The 18,315-nt window shown below is 41.7% G+C and overlaps 1 protein-coding gene across 10 annotated transcripts in view; it reads right to left on the minus strand.

Annotated features, from left to right (window-relative positions):
* The window catches only part of LOC109896352 (voltage-gated potassium channel subunit beta-2), a 120,491-nt gene extending 102,294 nt beyond the window's left edge, over positions 1 to 18,197 (minus strand). For 2 of the 10 annotated variants that reach the window (XM_031816323.1, XM_020490632.2), the window contains exon 1: positions 18,093 to 18,196. The gene's annotated coding sequence lies outside the window, so the exon portion shown is untranslated. Of the gene's footprint in view, positions 1 to 279; positions 738 to 18,043 lie in introns of those variants that run through there. The other 8 variants (XM_031815984.1, XM_031816033.1, XM_031816030.1 and 5 more) reach the window with 8 other exon arrangements.
* Between the last annotated feature and the right edge of the window lie 118 nt (positions 18,198 to 18,315).

The raw sequence follows: 18,315 nt of genomic DNA on the forward strand, positions 1-18,315 counted from the left end.
ATTTAAGAGGACAGGTCATGCATAAAACATGAGACAGACCGAGAGAGAGAGTGGGGAGACAGAGCAGAAATACACCCAGTGTCATATGGTATGCACAGACACCTCTCAGTGAAGCAAGAGCAACAAACCAAAGACTAGATCCATACGATGCTAATTACTGATGAATTGTATGTCATCTGCTGTGCTACAAGCACACACACTGAGGGAATGAGATAAGAGAAAGGGAAAGTGATGAAGGAGAGCGGCGCCTCAGCCACGATGCTGTAGTCTAACACCTACCTCTGCTCAGTGGTGCTGGCTACTGCTCAGGCAGCGATCTGATCCTCCTGACGTAGGGATGGGATGGAGGTAGAGCAGAGCAGGAACGGTACAGCAAGATTCCAAGAAGAAGGAGAGAGAGACAAGAGGAGAGTGGATGAATGAGACAGGACTGGTGGATGGCTCCCCTCTAGTATGCGTTCCTGTGTCAGTGGTTATGTTACTGAGTGACGGAGAGAATGAGCATGAGACAGCTAGAAAGAGACCGGGAGAGATAGAGAGAGGGAGAGAGAATGAATGTGTGATGAGTGAACCTTGCGAGTCAGTGAGAGTCCCTGAGAACAGATGCATTAAAAGGCACCCCCTACCTCCCTCACACCTCCTTTTGCACTGTCAGCAGCACTGGAGTAAGCATGCGGGGGGACAGGGGGAGAGAGCAAGAAACGGATCGAGTGTGATAAAAAAAAAGAAAAGGAAGCGGGAATCGGCTTTGTCCAATATTAATTAATTAAAGCGATGATTGGAGAGAACGGAGACAACGGCAGGGAACCATTTTCTCAGAGACAAGGGCAAGGCTTGTAGCTCATCACTGAAGCACAAAAAAGCCTTGAGCGGGTTCAAAGCCTGGCTGACACTGCATTATTTTTCCCTTTTTCCAGAGAGAAAACACAGCAATTAGGCTACACAATCTGACTGCCTTTCTTCTCAAAGCATTACATGAAATCTTGTATTAGACGGAGTACAAGGGCTGCAAACTACGCAATCCTTTTTGGCATCTGGTTTGAGGGGTATAGTAGTAGCGGTGTACACTGACTCGATGACTGCGTTCATCAGGAAGTGCATAGACAACGTTGTTCCTACTGTGATGATTAGAACTCATCCAAACCAAAAACACCACATTTAACCATGGCATGGTGACTGGGAATATGCATGGATGTGTACAAAACAGACCGACTATGACATCAGAAAGGCAATCAGAGGCAAAACGACAGTACAGGGAGAAAGAGGAGGAGTCGCAATTCAACTGCTCAGACACCGATGTGTATGTGGCAGGGACTCCAGATAGTCATGGATTATAAAAAGGGCAAGCCAGCCACATCGCAGACACCGATGCCTCGATTCCAGATAAGCTGAACACCTCCTTCACCCGCTTCAAGGAAAACAATGTCGGGCCACTAATGCGGGCCCCCCCACAAGCACTGTGTGCCTTTGTTCTCAGTGGCCGACATGAGGAAGTCATTTAAGTGTATTAACCCTCGCAAGGCTGCCGGCCCAGAGGGCATCCCAAGCCGCATCATCAGAGCATGTGCAGCCCAGCTGGCTGGAGTGTTTACGGACATATTCAATTTCTCCATTTCCCAGTCTGTTGGTCCCACTTGCTTCAAGATGTCCACCATTGTTCTGATAACCAAGAAAGCGAAGGTAACTGAACTAAAAAGCCTATCGCCCCATAGCACTCACGTCTCATCATGAAATACTTTGAGAGGCTTGTTAAGGACCATATTACCTCCAACTTACACGACACCCTAGACCTACTACAATTTGCATATCACCAACAGATCCAAGGACTTAAGCAATCACAATCACACCGTACACTGCCCTATCCCACCCTGACAAGAGATATACCTAATGTAAGCATGCTGTTCATCAACTACAGCTCAGCCTTCAACACCATAGTACCCTCAAGCTCATCACTAAGCTCAGGGCCCTGGGTCTGAACCCCTCACTGTGCAACTGGGTCCTGGACCTCCTGACAGGCCGACCCCAAGCGGTGAAGGTAGGCAACAACACCTCCGCCACACTGTTCCCCAACACAGGAGCCCCACAGGGTTGCATGCTCAGCTGCCTCCTGCACTCCCTGTTCTCCCACGACTGCGTGGCCACGCATGTTTGTGACAACAGTGGTAGGCATTAGAGGTCGACCGATTATGATTTTTCAACACCGATACCGACTATTGGAGGACCCAAAACAAAGCAGAAAACCGATTAATCGGCCGATTTCTTTTTATTTGTAATAATGACAATTACAATACTGAATATAACTTAATATAATACATCAATAAAATCAATTTAGCCTCAAATAAATAATGAAACCTGTTCAATTTGGTTTAAATAATGCAAAAAGAAAGTGTTGGAGAAGAAAGTAAAAGTGCAATATGTACTATGTAAGAAAGCTAACGTTTAAGTTCCTTGCTCAGAACATGAGAACATATGAAAGCTGTTGGTTCCTTTTAACATGAGTCTTCAATTTTCCCAGGTAAGAAGTTTTAGGCTGTAGTTATTATAGGACTCTCTCTCTGTACTTCATACACTGTTGACTATTGGATGTTCTTATAGGCACTTTAGTATTGCCAGTGTAACAGTATAGCTTCCGTCCCTCTCCTCGCCGCTACCTGGGCTCGAACCAGTACTGTAAAATGTACAGTATTTTCTTTAGGAATGTAGTGAAGTAAATGTTGTCAAAAATAAAAACAGTAAAGTACAGATACTTTAAAGTACTAAAGTCGTTTTTGTGGGGTATTTTACCACTGCACAATTGAGAATTTCCACACTGCCACATAGGGCTGCATGATATGGGCACATAATCTAGGACTTTTTTTAACCAAATGCTGCAGTTGCATAGTGACTTGCGAATTAGAGCAAAACTGTTGGAATGGAAATATGACTAATCTAATTCTATAGTTAGAATACAATAGTGGGCACTTTGAATACAGTGTTGTTTGAGATGACAACGAATTAAAATGCCAGTGAGGAGTTATTTTGACAGGGTCGGAACTAAAGTGTTGCTAAGTGTTTCCTAGGGGACCCTTTAAGCTTTGGCTGCATTGCATGTTCTCTTAGCTACTTCATGTAGCTATTCTTGCTTTGCATATTCCTCTTTAGATACTGTTGCACAAACATGCTGATTTAGGTCTACACCATCACTAATATTATCAGGCTGTATATCAGACAAATTATGTTAGCTAGATACGTTTGTTCTTACTCAGTACATGTATTATTATTATTATTATGTAAGATATGTAAGTTGTTGCTGGAGAAGGCGCCAGGCGTTTTACGTGCCCCCAGCCGATTGCGTTTTTTGTTCGTTCATTTGCGTTATTTATAAGTTTACTTATTTTGTACTTAACGTTGCCGCTACCGTCTCTCATGCCCGAAAATAACTTCTAGACATCAGGACTGCAATTACTCACCACGGACTAGCAGAATCCTTTTTTCCATTTCACGACTCTGACGCAAAGGATATACTGCTTCCTCGGGAACAGGTCCCGATCCCCGTGCTCAGCGTGAAGAGGAGGCAGAGAAAGAGGGGCCGAAGAGCGGGTTGCCTTCTGAGAATTCATAGGCGATCCGGAAAAAAAAACGCTTCCCTCAATTCTGCCATCAAACATGCAATCCTTGGAGAATAAAATTGACAAGTTAAACGGAAGATAAAACAACCAACGGAATATTAAAAAGGAACATCTAATGCTTCAAGGAGTCGTGGCTGAATGACAATATAAACCAGAGGCCAACCGATTAATCAGAATGGCTGATTAATTAAGGCCGATTACATGTTTTCATAACAATCGGAAATCTGTATTTTTGGGCGGCAATTTTTATATTTTTTATATACGTTTATTTAACTAGGCAAGTCAGTTAAGAACACATTCTTATTTTCAATGACGGCCTAGGAACGGTGGGTTAACTGCCTTGTTCAGGGGCAGAACGACAGATTTTCACCTTGTCAGCTCGGGGGATCCAATCTTGCAACCTTACAGTTAACTAGTCCAACGCTACAACCACCTGCCTCTCGTTGCTCTCCACAAGGAGACTGCCTGTTAAGCGAATGCGGAGTCAGCGTATATGCAACAGTTTGGGCAGCCTGGCTGATTGCGAACTCATTTGACATAACATTGAAGGTTGTGAAATGTAACAAGAATATTTAGACTTAGGGATGCCACCCGTTAGATATACGGAACCGTTCGGTATTTTTTCACTGAAATAATAACCGTTTTGTTTTCGAAATAATAGTTTCCGGATTCGACCATATTAATGACCAAAGGCTCATATTTCTGTGTGTTATAACTAAGTCTATGATTTGATAGAGCAGTCTGACTGAGCGATGGTAGGCAGCAGCAGGCTCCTAAGCATTCATTCAAACAGCACTTTTGTGCGTTTTGTCAGCAGCTCTTCGCAAGCACAGCGCTGTTTATGACTTCAAGCCTATCAGCCTAATGGCTGGTGTAACCGCACAGCGCTGTTTATGACTTCAAGCCTATCAGCCTAATGGCTGGTGTACCGATGTGAAATGGCTAGCTAGTTAGCAGGGTGCGCGCTAATAGCGTTTCAAATGTCACTCGCTCTGAGACTTGGAGTAGTTATTCCCCTTGCTCTGCAAGGCTTTGATCTCAAAACAAGTGCATCTACTCACTATTGCTCATGCTGTAATACAGTCCAGTTCAAAGTAAATGGCACAGATCCATATGGCAATGATCCATTTGTATATAGGCCTACTGTAGCTCTGATTGGTTATGCTGCACCAGTCTGTGTAGAGTATGGGTGGAGTAGTGTGTCTGTCAATGCAATAGAATCCTACTCCTATGCGTTCTGCCTACAACAAAATCTCTTGCATAGTTGGTTTTGTTTCAGTATGTCGCATTGAAAGGGTCTAATATTGCATTGATTCAAACACAATTGCCACAGTAAAGGGAAACGTTGATAGTGTTAACAGGGAAAACTCTAGAACAGTGGTCACCAACCTTTTCTGAGTCAAGATCAAGCCGAGATCTACCACTCAGATATTTTTCTTAACATGACTTTTAAAAAAAGCCTATGAAACAGTAACCAATTAAAAACAGTACTGTAGCAATGAGGTTTGTGAAGTAACCTATTGGCCCAATACATTATCACTGCATATTGGCTTTGCTTGAATTGCTCTGCCAATGGATTGTTCATTTTTGTCATTTATTTTTTATGTAGGCTATATGATCGCACCGCTAAAAGATCCGTTGTATTACTTGTGAAGCACAGCTGAGCGAGCATACATTAAAATCATTCGCTTTTTATTTTACTGGGCTGATGGTGCCTGCATCTGGTGGTCAGTCTCAGGTGTGGGAGAGAGCAGCAGACTGAACATCCCTCTGCTCTCCCTTTCCTCCACGGACTAAAAAAGGACACTGATGACAAAACTCGAGTCGCATCGCATTACTTCTGCGTCATGCATAAATTAAAGTTCTTACTCCTATGAACAGAGAAAGTGAAATATTCCTAGATATTAATACCCAAGCCGCTAATAACACCAACTCAAGCCTATCCATACACTTTCCTTCTCATTCATTAAGGCTGCAGTGCTTGTTGTAGCTCTGAGTAGAAATAGGAATGTGCATTTATGGCTTATAAAAGTGTTTAATACAAAGTGTTGACAAGTTCTTACTCAGCACTAAACATGAACTTACTCAAACAGAAGTGCTTTGTATTCGTTGAAAGTCTCTCTAGTCAGTTTTAAATGTTTTAAAACCTTACAGTATTAACTTTGCTGTAGCTTTCCATTATACCTGCTACGTTACTGCAGACATGGTAATCTGAGCTAAAGGTCGACCGATTAATCGGAATGGCCAATTAATTAGGGCCGATTTCAAGTTTTCATAGCAATCGGTAATCGGCATTTATGGACACCGATTATGGCCGATTACATTGCACTCCCCGAGGAGACTGCGTGGCAGGCTGACCACCTGTTATGCGAGTGCCGCAAGGAGCCACGGTAAGTAGCTAGCTAGCATTAAACTTATCTTTATAAAACACAATCAATCTTCACATAATCACTAGTTAACTACACATGGTTGATGATATTACTAGTTTATCTAGCTTGTCCTGCGTTGCATATAATCGATGCCTGTTAATTTATCATCGAATCATAGCCTACTTTGCCAAATGGGTGATGATTTAACAAGCGCATTCGCGACAAAAATCACTGTCGTTGCACAAAATGTTTCCCTAACTATAAACATCAATGCCTTTCCTAAAATCAATACACATTTTTAAACCTGCATATTTAGTTAATATTGCCTGCTAAAATGAATTAATTTTAACTAGGGAAATTGTGTCACTTCTTGCGTTCTGTGCAAGCAGAGTCAGGGTATATGCAGCTGTTTGGGCTGCCTGGCTCGGTGCGAACTGTGTGAAGACCATTTATTCCTAACAAGGACCGTAATTAATTTGCCAGAATTGTACATAATTATGGACATAACATTGAAGGTTGTGCAATGTAACAGCAATATTTAGACTCAGGGATGCCACCCGTTAGATAAAATACGGAATGGTTCCGTATTTCATAAAAATAATAAACGTTTTGTTTTCTAAATGAGTGTTTCCGTATTTGACCATATTAACTACGTAAGGCTCGTATTTCTGTGTTATATTATAATTAAGTCTATGATTTGATAGCATTCATTCAAACAGCACTCCTACATTTGCCAGCAGCACTTCGCTGCATTGTGCTGTTTATGACTAGCCTATCAACTCCCGAGATTAGGCTGGCAATACTATAGTTCCTATAAGAATTTCCATTAGTCAAAGGTATATGAAATACAAAATGGTATAGAGAGAAATAGTCCTATAATAATAACTACAACCTAAAACTTCTTACCTGGGAATATTGAAGACTCATGTTAAAACGAACCACCAGATTTCATATGTTCTCATGTTCTGAGCAAGGAACTTAAACGTTAGATTTCTTACATAGTACATATTGCACTTTTACTTTCTTCTCCAACACTTTCTTTTTCATTATTTAAACCAAAGGGAATGCGTTTCATTATGAGACTAAATTGATTTTGATGTATTATATTATGTTATTATAAAGGTGTTCATTCAGTATTGGTGTAATGGTTATTATATATAAAAATTTAAAAAAATATAAAATAAATATTGGCCAATTAAATTGGTATCATCTTTTTTAGGTCCTCCAATAATATCGGTGTTGAAAATCATAAAAATCGGTCGACCTCTAATCTGAGCCATCCAATTGGCCAGTGGAAGGCATAACAGTGTACTTGATATGCTCTCCGAGCCCACCGAGGAGACAGTGTGCCTTCAGCCACATGAAATGGTTAAAATGGCAACAGTTTGCCTACCCCGCGTGCAGGGCACCTGAAATTGGGTGCACCTACCACTAAAAAAATAAAGCTCTATCATTGTTTTTTTTGCAGAAATATTTGTAGATCGACTAGGCATGCTTTGGAGATCGACCGGTTGGTGACCGCTGCTCTAGAAAGTGTAGGGAAGTTAAATCGCGTGTTTCTCTCAGTGGACTGATATTTCCTTGTTCTGCGCAGCAGTCCCAGGGGAGCTGTGTGGCGGTATCGGGCTAGGGGGTAACATTTCTCCAGCTTCTGTGCCAGCTGTACCACCTCGCGTCAACCTTTGTCACATGTCCCAGCAGGGTCCCACAGACAGAAGACTAGGGGGCATAAATGCCATGTCTCTCCATTGGAAGTTGAAGGACCGCTGGATAGGAGAATGCAGCTTGGGCTTCTTCGAACCCTTTTCCATTATTAACATGATCACAGTTCCCAGGCGAGTATGCGCTGTATGCCCAGAGTGAGTGTCTGAAGTGTATTAGGATGTTCTCCTCTGGATCAGAGCCAGGCAATGACATAAGGGAGATCTGGGCACCATCTGTGCTCCTGTCCCTGACAGGCATTTAAGTGTTTGCCCTCCTCACTACCAACTGGGCACATATACACACACACACAGTTGAAGTTGGAAGGGCTGGAGTCATTCAAACGTATTTTTCAACCACTCCACAAATCTCACTAACCTTTTATGGCTGCATCCCTTGTTCTCAATTTCCACCTGAAGACATACCCTAATGCGACTGCCTGTAGCTCAGCCCCAGAGGCAAGGATATGCATATTCTTGGTATCATTTGAATGTAAACATTCTTGAAGTTTGTGGTAATGTTAATTGAAAGTAGGAGAATATAACACAGTAGATCTAGTGTTAGAAAAAAGAACATACGTTTTGTGTTTTTTTATTGTTGTAGCATCATCTTTCACATGTACTAGAATAGCCACACAGTCAGATAGGATGCTGGAGATAATTTTAATGGATAACACGAGGGCAACTGTAGGTGTGCAAAGTTTCAGACTGAAAACTTCAGGAATGGGTGAGCTACATTACATTTAGCATGAAGAACACACAAAAAAAAAGTTTATTTTAACAGTACACCCTTTGGAAGTCCTCTACACAATATTTTGCTGCCTCTGCCATGTCCCATAGCAAACTGAACAAGTGGTGCAGGTCATGCGACACAGAACACAACGACGCCTCCATGCTGTGCCCTTTTGGCCCTGAGGCATAGTCATGCCTGCAGTAATGAACACCACTGGAGGTAGAGTGGGCAGCTTGGCACCGGGGGCTCCCAGTCAGAGTCACTATCACTGTGAAAGAAAACATTTTTAAAAATTGTATTGTATGAGCCTTTTATCATCACATAAAATAAACATATGTATTGTATAGAGCAGAGGGAACGTACTTTGGTGCGAAAAGTGTAAATCAATCCCAGGACTACAGCAAAGGACTTTGTGAAGATGCTGGAGGAAACAGCTACAAAAGCATCTATATCCACAGCAAAACGAGACCTATATAGACATAAGCTGAAAGACCGCTCAGCAAGGAAGAAGCCACTGCTCCAAAACCACCATAAAAAAGCCAGACTACGATTTGCAACTGCACATGGGGACAAAGATTGTACTTTTTGGAGAAATATCCTCTGGTCTGATGAAACAAAAATAGAACTGTTTGGCCATAATGACCATCGTTGTGTTTGGAGGGAAAAGGGGGAGGCTTGCAAGCCGAAGAACACCATCCCAACCGTGAAGCAAGGGGGTGGCAGCATCATGTTGTGGGGGTGCTTTGCTGCAGGAGGGCTTAGTGCACTTCAAAATAGATGGCATCATGTGGATATATTGAAGCTACATCTCAAGACATCAGTCAGGAAGTTAAAGCATGGTTGCAAATGGGTCTTCCAAATGGACAATGTCCCCAAGCACACTTCCAAAGTTGGCTTAAGTTGGCAAATGGCTTAAGGACAACAAAGTCAAGGTATTGGAGTGGCCATCACAATCCTGACCTCAATCCTATAGAAAATTTGTGGGCAGATCTGAAAAAGCGTGTGCAAGCAAGGAGGTCTACAAACCCAGACTCAGTTACACCATCTGTCAGGAGGAATGGGCCAAAATGCACCCAACTTATTGTGGGAAGCTTGTGGAAGGCTACCCAAAACATTTGAGCTAAGTTAAACAATTTAAAAGGCAATGCTACCAAATACTAATTGAGTGCATGTAAACTTCTGACCTACTGGGAATGTGATGAAAGAAAGAAATAATTCTCTACACTTTATTTTAAGAATGTGAAATGTCAGAATAAATCGGTGATCCTAACAGACATAATTCAGGGAATTTTTACTCAGATTAAATGTCAGGAATTGTGAAAAGCTGAGTTTAAATGCATTTGGCTAAGGTGTATGTAAACTTCTGACTTCAACTGTATATAAATAAACCCACCCATTCATTTTAACCGCTCACTCACTACCCAGTGACAGTTATGCTCCCTGCATTTCTGTACGAAGACAGTCTTCACCTGGAACCAATCGGCTCTCATATCTGGATTGACAAACAGAGGGTTGCCAGTTGACGTACGACACCTCCTGGCGGATATGTTGGAAGACCACTGCATCAATTATTGACACAGTAATTAACCCAAGCTGCATGATAAAAATGCCTAAAACTAGTTGAGCCATTGCCAGGCAATATCTGTGCAGTATTTGGCTGCTCTAACAAGGTTGAAACACCAAGGAGATATGACTCAAGACCTGTCAGAAAAGAGAAGGGGGAAAATGGTTTTGCCCATCAAGATCTGGAGGATGACCTAGGGTCTGCTCCAATCATTTCATCACTGGTAAGTCTGATCAATTCCCAGTTTAGCTGTTATGCTAATATTACCTTGGCAGATCATTTGAGTTAGCCTGCACACAATGTTCATGTAGCCATCTTCAAAATATATTTGCTTACTTAAAATAGAGGACTTCTATAATTGCATCATTTAACCAATGAGTCAGTGTGACTTCACCCTGGCCCCCAACAACCCATCCAGAAAAGGGAAGGCATACAGGCCTCCATTGCTCTACTGTACAGCGCTAAATGTTAACATGACAGAAATAAGCTATCAAAGAGGATGACTGCGTAGTGACATGAATACGACAGTAGGCTAAGCTTGAATAACATACAGCATCATATGCATTTAGGTATAGGCTTATAGCACACAATATAATTTTGTAATACTATAGTGTAGATGTACACTGAGTGCACAAAACAGGAAGTGCCTGTGAACGGGGTATGGTAGTAGGTGCCTGGCGCACCAGTTTGAGTGTGTCAAGAACCGCAATGCTGCTGTGTTTTTCCACACGCAACAGTTTGTGTGTATGATGACTGCTAGCCAAGATTTAGAAAGTAAGATGTTCAATCAAAGCTACTGTAGGTATAACGTGATTTTAGGTAATTTTATCTGTGGTCAATGACCTTGAGCCCTTCTTGGATGGGCACTTATAATGTAACTCTATGGCAGCACCCAAGGGGCTAGAATTTGAGATATCTACCCTTAAACTTGGCAGTGACGTTCTGTCACTCATGGGGACACTACACGGAGCCGGTCACTGTATTTTCCGCTGGCTTGCCCCACCACAGAAAGCACTGAGCTAGGCTGAAACACGTGCATTTTGGAGCTCCCTTACTCAAGAAAAAGAAACCAGGTTTGTATGTACATTTGAAGTCCTATCACTGTCAATTGCGTTTATTTTCAGCAAACTTAACATGTGTAAACACATAAAAGATTCAACAACTGAGACAAACTGAACAAGTTCTGCAGACATGTGACTAACAGAAATTTTATAAATGTGTCCGTGAACAAGGGGGGGGGGTCCCAGGCGTGCTCAATGGAATTGAGATCTGGGCTCGTTGCAAGCAGAACACTGACATTACTGTCTTGCAGAAATCAGCTATACTGCTCGTTCTGTGCATGGTGGCATTGTTATGCTGGAGGGTCATGTCAGGATGAGCCTGGAGGAAGGGTACCACATGAGGGAGGATGATGTCTTCCCTGTAACCCACAGCGTTGAGATTGCCTGCAGTGACAAGCTCAGTCCGTTGATGCTGTGACACACCGCCCAAGACCATGATGGAGCCTCCACCTCTATCCTGCTCCAGAGTACAGGCCTCGGTGTAACACTCATTCCTTACAAGCCCTCATTCCAGCCTCTCTCAGCCTATTGCGGACAGTGTGAGCAGTGTTCCTCATGTACCAATCCTGTGCAGGTGTTACGTGGTCTGCCACTGCGAGGACAATCAGCTGTCCGTCCTGTCGCGTTGTCTTAGGCATCTCACAGTACGGATATTGCAATTTATTGCCCTGGCCACGTCTGCAGTTCTCATGCCTTCTTGCAGCATGCCTAAGGCACGTTCACGCAGATGAGCAGGAACCCTGGGCATCTTTCTTTTGGTGTTCTACAGAGTCAGTAGAAAGGTCTACAGTCTAAGCTGTTAGTTTCTTAACGACCGTTCCACAGGTGCATGTTCATGAATTGTTTTTGGTTCACTGAACAAGCATGGGAAACAGTGTTTAAACCCTTTACAATGAAGACATGTATAGTTCTTTGGATTTTTACAAATTGTATTTGAAAGACAGTCTTGAAAAAGGGATGTTTCACACACACACAGTTTTTTCTTTATTTTCTACATTGTAGAATAGTGAAGACATCAAAACAAGGAAATAACATTTGGAATCATGTGGTAACCAAAAGGGTTAAATCACAATAAATGTTAGATTTTTCAAAGTAGACAACCTTTGCACACTCTGCATTCTCTCAACCAGCATCACCTGAAATGCTTTTCCAACAGTCTTGAAGGAGTTCCCGCATATGCTGAGCACTTGTTGGCTGCTTTTCCTTCACTCTGCAGTCCAACACATCCCAAGCCATCTCAATTGGGTTAAGGTCGGGTGATTGTGGCGACTAGGTCATCTGATGCAGCACGCCATCACCCTCCTTCTTGGTCAAATAGCCCTAACATAGGCTGGAGGTGTTTTTTTGAGTCATTGTCCTGTGGAAAAACAAATGATAGTGGGACTAAGTGCAAACCAGATGAGATGGCGTAATGCTGCAGAATGTTGTTGTAGCCATGCTGGTTACAACAGAACTCCTTGTCGATGGTTCACGGTGGGAACCACACATGCAGAGATTATCCGTTCACCTACTCGGCATCTTGCAAAGACAGCGGTTGGAACAAAAAATTTCAGATTTGGATTAATCAAACCAAAAGGACAGATGTCCACGGGTCTAATGTCCATTGCAAGTGTTTCTTGGCCCAAGCAAGTCTCTTATTACTGGTATCCTTTAGTAGTGGTTTCTTTGCAGCAATTCAACCGCGAAGGCCTGATTCATTCTGAACAGTTGAAATGTGTCTGTTACTTGAACTCTGAAGCATTTATTTGGGATGCAATCTGAGGTGCAGTTAACTAATGAACTCTGGGTCTTCCTTTCCTGTGGTGGTCCTCATGAGAGCTTGATGGTTTTTGCAACTGCACTTGAAGAAACTTTGAAAGTCAATCTGGAAAATTTCAAGAACTAACCTTCATGTCTTACAGTAATGATGGACTGTTGTTTGTCTTTGCTTATTTTAACTGTTCTTGCCATAATATGGACTTGGTCTTTTACCAAATAGGGCTCTCTTCTATATACCACCCATACCTTGTCACAACACAACTGATAGGCTCAAAGGCATTAAGAACTAAATAAATTCTACAAATGAACTTTTAACAAGGCACACCTGTTAACTGAAACCATCCCAGCTGACTACCTGATGAAGCCGTTAGAGAGAATGCCAAAAGTGTGCAAAGATATCAAGGCAAAGGGTGGCTACATTGAAGAATCTCAATTATATTTAGATTTTTTTTGGGTTACTACATGATTCCATGTGTTAGTTTGTAGTTTTGATGTCTTCACTATTATTTTACAATGTAGAAAATAGTAAAAATAAACCTTGGAAGGTGTGGTGGTGTCCAAACCTTTGACTAGAAATTTAGAGGTCAACCAATTATGATTTTTCAATGCCGATACCGATTATTGGAGGACCAAAAAAGCCGATACCAATTAATATCCCAATTTCTTTCTTATATATACAGTGCCTTGCGAAAGTATTCGGCCCCCTTGAACTTTGCGACCTTTTGCCACATTTCAGGCTTCAAACAAAGATATAAAACTGTATTTTTTTGTGAAGAATCAACAACAAGTGGGACACTATCATGAAGTGGAACGACATTTATTGGATATTTCAAACTTTTTTAACAAATCAAAAACTGAAAAATTGGGCGTGCAAAATTATTCAGCCCCTTTACTTTCAGTGCAGCAAACTCTCTCCAGAGGTTCAGTGAGGATCTCTGAATGATCCAATGTTGACCTAAATGACTAATGATGATAAATACAATCCACCTGTGTGTAATCAAGTCTCCGTATAAATGCACCTGCACTGTGATAGTCTCAGAGGTCCGTTAAAAGCGCAGAGAGCATCATGAAAAACAAGGAACACACCAGGCAGGTCCGAGATACTGTTGTGAAGAAGTTTAAAGCCGGATTTGGATACAAAAAGATTTCCCAAGCTTTAAAACATCCCAAGGAGCACTGTGCAAGCGATAATATTGAAATGGAAGGAGTATCAGACCACTGCAAATCTACCAAGACCTGGCCGTCCCTCTAAACTTTCAGCTCATATAAGGAGAAGCCTGATCAGAGATGCAGCCAAGAGGCCCATGATCACTCTGGATGAACTGCAGAGATCTACAGCTGAGGTGGGAGACTCTGTCCATAGGACAACAATCAGTCATATATTGCATAAATCTGGCCTTTATGGAAAAGGGGCAAGAAGAAAGCCATTTCTTAAAGATATCCATAAAAAGTGTCGTTTAAAGTTTGCCACAAGCCACCTGGGAGACACACCAAACATATGGAAGAAGGTGCTCTGGTCAGATGAAACCAAAATTGAACTTTTTGGCAACAATGCAAAACGTTATGTTTGGCATAAAAGCAACACAGCTCATCACCCTGGACATATCATCCCCACTGTCAAACATGGTGTGGTGATGGCAGCATCATGGTTTGCGCCTGCTTTACTTCAGCAGGGACAGGGAAGATGGTTAAAATTGATGGGAAGATGGATGGAGCCAAATACAGGACCATTCTGGAAGAAAACCTGATGGAGTCTGCAAAAGACCTGAGACTGGGACGGAGATTTGTCTTCCAACAAGACAATGATCCAAAACATAAAGCAAAATCTACAATGGAATGGTTCAAAAATAAACATATCCAGGTGTTAGAATGGCCAAGTCAAAGTCCAGACCTGAATCCAATCGAATCTGTGGAAAGAACTGAAAACTGCTGTTCACAAATGCTCTCCATCCAACCTCACTGAGCTCGAGCTGTTTTGCAAGGAGGAATGGGAAAAAATTTCAGTCTCTCGATGTGCAAAACTGATACATACCCCAAGCGACTTACAGCTGTAATCGCAGCAAAAGGTGGCGCTACAAAGTATTAATCTAAGGGGGCTGAATAATTTTGCACGCCCAATTTTTCAGTTTCTGATTTGTTAAAAAAGTTTGAAATATCCAATAAATGTCATTCCACTTCATGATTGTGTCCCACTTGTTGATTCTTCACAAAAAATTGTTTTATATCTTTATGTTTGAAGCCTGAAATGTGGCAAAAGGTCGCAAAGTTCAAGGAGGCCGAATACTTTCGCATGGCACTGTATGTATGTGTATATATATATAAATAAAACAATGACAACTACAACAATACTGAATGAACACTTACTCCAGCTTAATATAATGCATAAATAAAAACTATTTAGTCTCAAATAAATAATGTAACATGTTCAATTTGGTTTAAATAACCTTGTTGGAGAAGTAAAAGTGCAATATGTGCCATGTAACATTTAAATTCCTTGCTCAGAACATGAGAACATATGAAAGCCGGTGGTTCAATATTCCCCGTTAAGTTTTAGGTTGTAGTTTTTATTGGAATAATGACGCGTCGACTATCTCTCTATACCATTTGTACTTCATATACCTTTGACTATTGTATGTTTTTATAGGCACTATAGTATTGTCAGCCTAATCTCGGGGGTTGATAGGCTTGAAGTCATAAACAGCGCTGTGCTTCAAGCATTGCTAAGAGCTGCTTGCAAATGCAGGAAAGTGCTGTTTGAATTAATGCTTATGAGCCTGCTGCCGCCTACCACCGCTCAGTCAGACTGCTCTATGAAATCATAGACTTAATTATAATAAACACACAGAAATACGAGCCTTACGTCATTAATATGGTCAAATCCAGAAACTATCATTTCAAAAACAAGACGTGTATTCTTTCAGTGAAATAGAGAACCATTCCATAATTTAGCAAATGGGTGGCAACCCTAAATCTAAATAGTGCTGTTACATTGCACAACCTTTAATGTCATAATTATGTAAAATTCTGGCAAATTGGTTCCCAGTTTGCAACGAGCCAGGCGGCCCGAACTGTTGCAAATACCCTGACTCTGCTTGCACTGAACTCAAGAAGTGATAATTTCCCGAGTTAATATTGCCTTTTAACATGCATTTCTTTTAACTAAATATGCAGGTTTAAAAAAATATGTCTGTATGTATTGATATTAAGAAAGGCATTGATGTTTAGGCAAACATTTGTGCAAAGATGGTGCTTTTTTCAGCAATGTGCTTTTGTTAAATCACCCGTTTGCGAAGTTGAAGTAGGCTGTGATTCGATGATAAATTAACAGGCACTGCATTGGTTATATGCAACGCAGGACAAACTAGTAATATCATCAACCATGTGTAGTTAACTAGTAATTGTAAAGGTTTTTTTTTATACGAAGTTTAATGCTAGCTAGCAACTTATCTTAGCTCCTTGCAGCCAACCAGGTCCTTTTGACGCTGCACTCAAGTAACAGGGTCAGCCTGCAACGCAGTCTCCTCGTGGATTGCAATGTAATCTGCCATAATCGGTGTCCAAAAAGGCTTGAAAATCGGTCAACCTCTATACATTATACACAAATGTATGTGGACACCTCTTCAAATTGGTGGATTCAGCTATTTCTGCCACACCTTTTGCTGACATGTGTATAAAATCAAGCACAAAGCCATGTAATCTCCATAGACAAACATTAGCAGTAGAATAGCCTTACTGAAGAGCTCAGTGACATTCAATGTAGCACCATCATAGGGTGGCACCTTTCCAACAAGTTAGTTCCTCAAATTTTTGCCCTGCTAGAGCTTTTCAGGTCAACTGTAAGTTCTGTTATTGTGAAGTGGAAACATATAGGAGAAACAACAGCTCAGCTGCGGAGTGGTAGGCCAAACAAGCTCACAGAATGGGACCGCCGAGAGCAGAAGCACGTAGAAATAGTCTGTCCTCAGTTGCAACACTCCAAACTGCCCCTGGAAGCAACGTCAGCACATGGTCGAGCAGCCACACACAAACCTAAGACCACCACGCGCAATGCCAAGCGTATGCTGGAGTGGTGTAAAGCTCACCGCAATTGGAAAAGTGTTCTCTGGAGTGATGAATCACAATTTACCACTTTTTTGTAAAAATACATTTTAAAAAAATTACATTTAACCTTTATTTAACTAGGTTAAGTCAGTTAAGAACAAATTCTTATTTACAAAGACGGCCTACCGGATCTAGGTTTGACGGATGCCAGGAGAACTGCAACTGCGAGTCAGGCCTAAATCGCCCAACATCAGCTGTATCACATCCGGCCGTGATTGTGAGTCCCATAGGGCGGCACACCATTGGCCCAGCGTCGTCCGGGTTTGGCCATCATTATAAATAAGAATGTCTTAACTGACTTCCCTAGTTAAATATATAAATAAAATAAAGCAGTGCCCGACCTCACTAATTCTTGTGGCTGAATGGAAGCAAGTCCCCATGGCAATGTTCCAACATCGAGTGGACAGCCATCCCATTAGTGGAGGCTGTTGTAGAAGTAAAGGGGGACCTATTCCATATTAATGCCTATGATTTTGTTTTAAGGTGTGTGTGGTTCTCCATCCATCCCCGATTCAGAATATACAATATTCAGTCATGGCATGCTTAATTTAATAACTATCGACGAGGGAAACCCGAATATCCAATATAAAACAAATATTATCTCGGTGAAAAAAAATATTCATTCTACAAAGTGAATCTGAAGACTTGGGTTCCGACTCAAGACAACCCATAATGGCATACAAGGCTCTGCTTCATGAGCGGTCACGTTTGCTTTGAAGAATCAATCACTAGTTGACTGCGATTACCGTACGGACCCAAAATCAAAAAGGCATCCATTAACAGAGATTTTGTGTAACCTTATGCCAGTCTCTCGTGCACTGTTATTTTTTGTAAAGCGTGTCGTGGTGGCACATAACGTCACTGTACTGTAGCTGACTAGCGAAACACCCTGAGTCAAAGCACAAGTAATGTTTTGTATACCAATTTACAATATTAAATTACTGTTAGTTAATACAATATTACATTGTAGACAACTACTAGTTCATCCAGCATCGAGTTGGCTGGCTAACTAACCCACTAATTTGCTTGAGAACTTGTATTCTGGAGGTTAGCTAGTTCAAATGGCTGAGTGAACAATACTACATTACCACATTCGTGACATTGCACAGCGACAACGTGATTTGGTACCGTATACAGTAGTGCGTTTACCTTTGTATTTTGTCAAAAATCCTCTGCTCGTCAATTAGTTAGCGTTTACCTTTGTATTTAGTTTAAAATCCTCTGCTCATCAAGCTGAACCACCAGCCCTTTGTTTTTACCGCGTTGACACTCACCATGCGCTGCTGCAGACCCACTCCGGTTTATTTGGGGCAATGCTTTCATTGGCTATTTACACGACACCACCATGCAAAGCTTTTCATTGGCTATACTCGTTGTCAATCAATTTAGCAGCTAGGCTTCCCACGCCCACCTGTGTTTTC

The sequence above is a fragment of the Oncorhynchus kisutch genome, linkage group LG1, assembly GCF_002021735.2.
Source record: "Oncorhynchus kisutch isolate 150728-3 linkage group LG1, Okis_V2, whole genome shotgun sequence".
In the NCBI taxonomy this organism is placed as follows: Eukaryota; Metazoa; Chordata; class Actinopteri; order Salmoniformes; family Salmonidae; genus Oncorhynchus; species Oncorhynchus kisutch.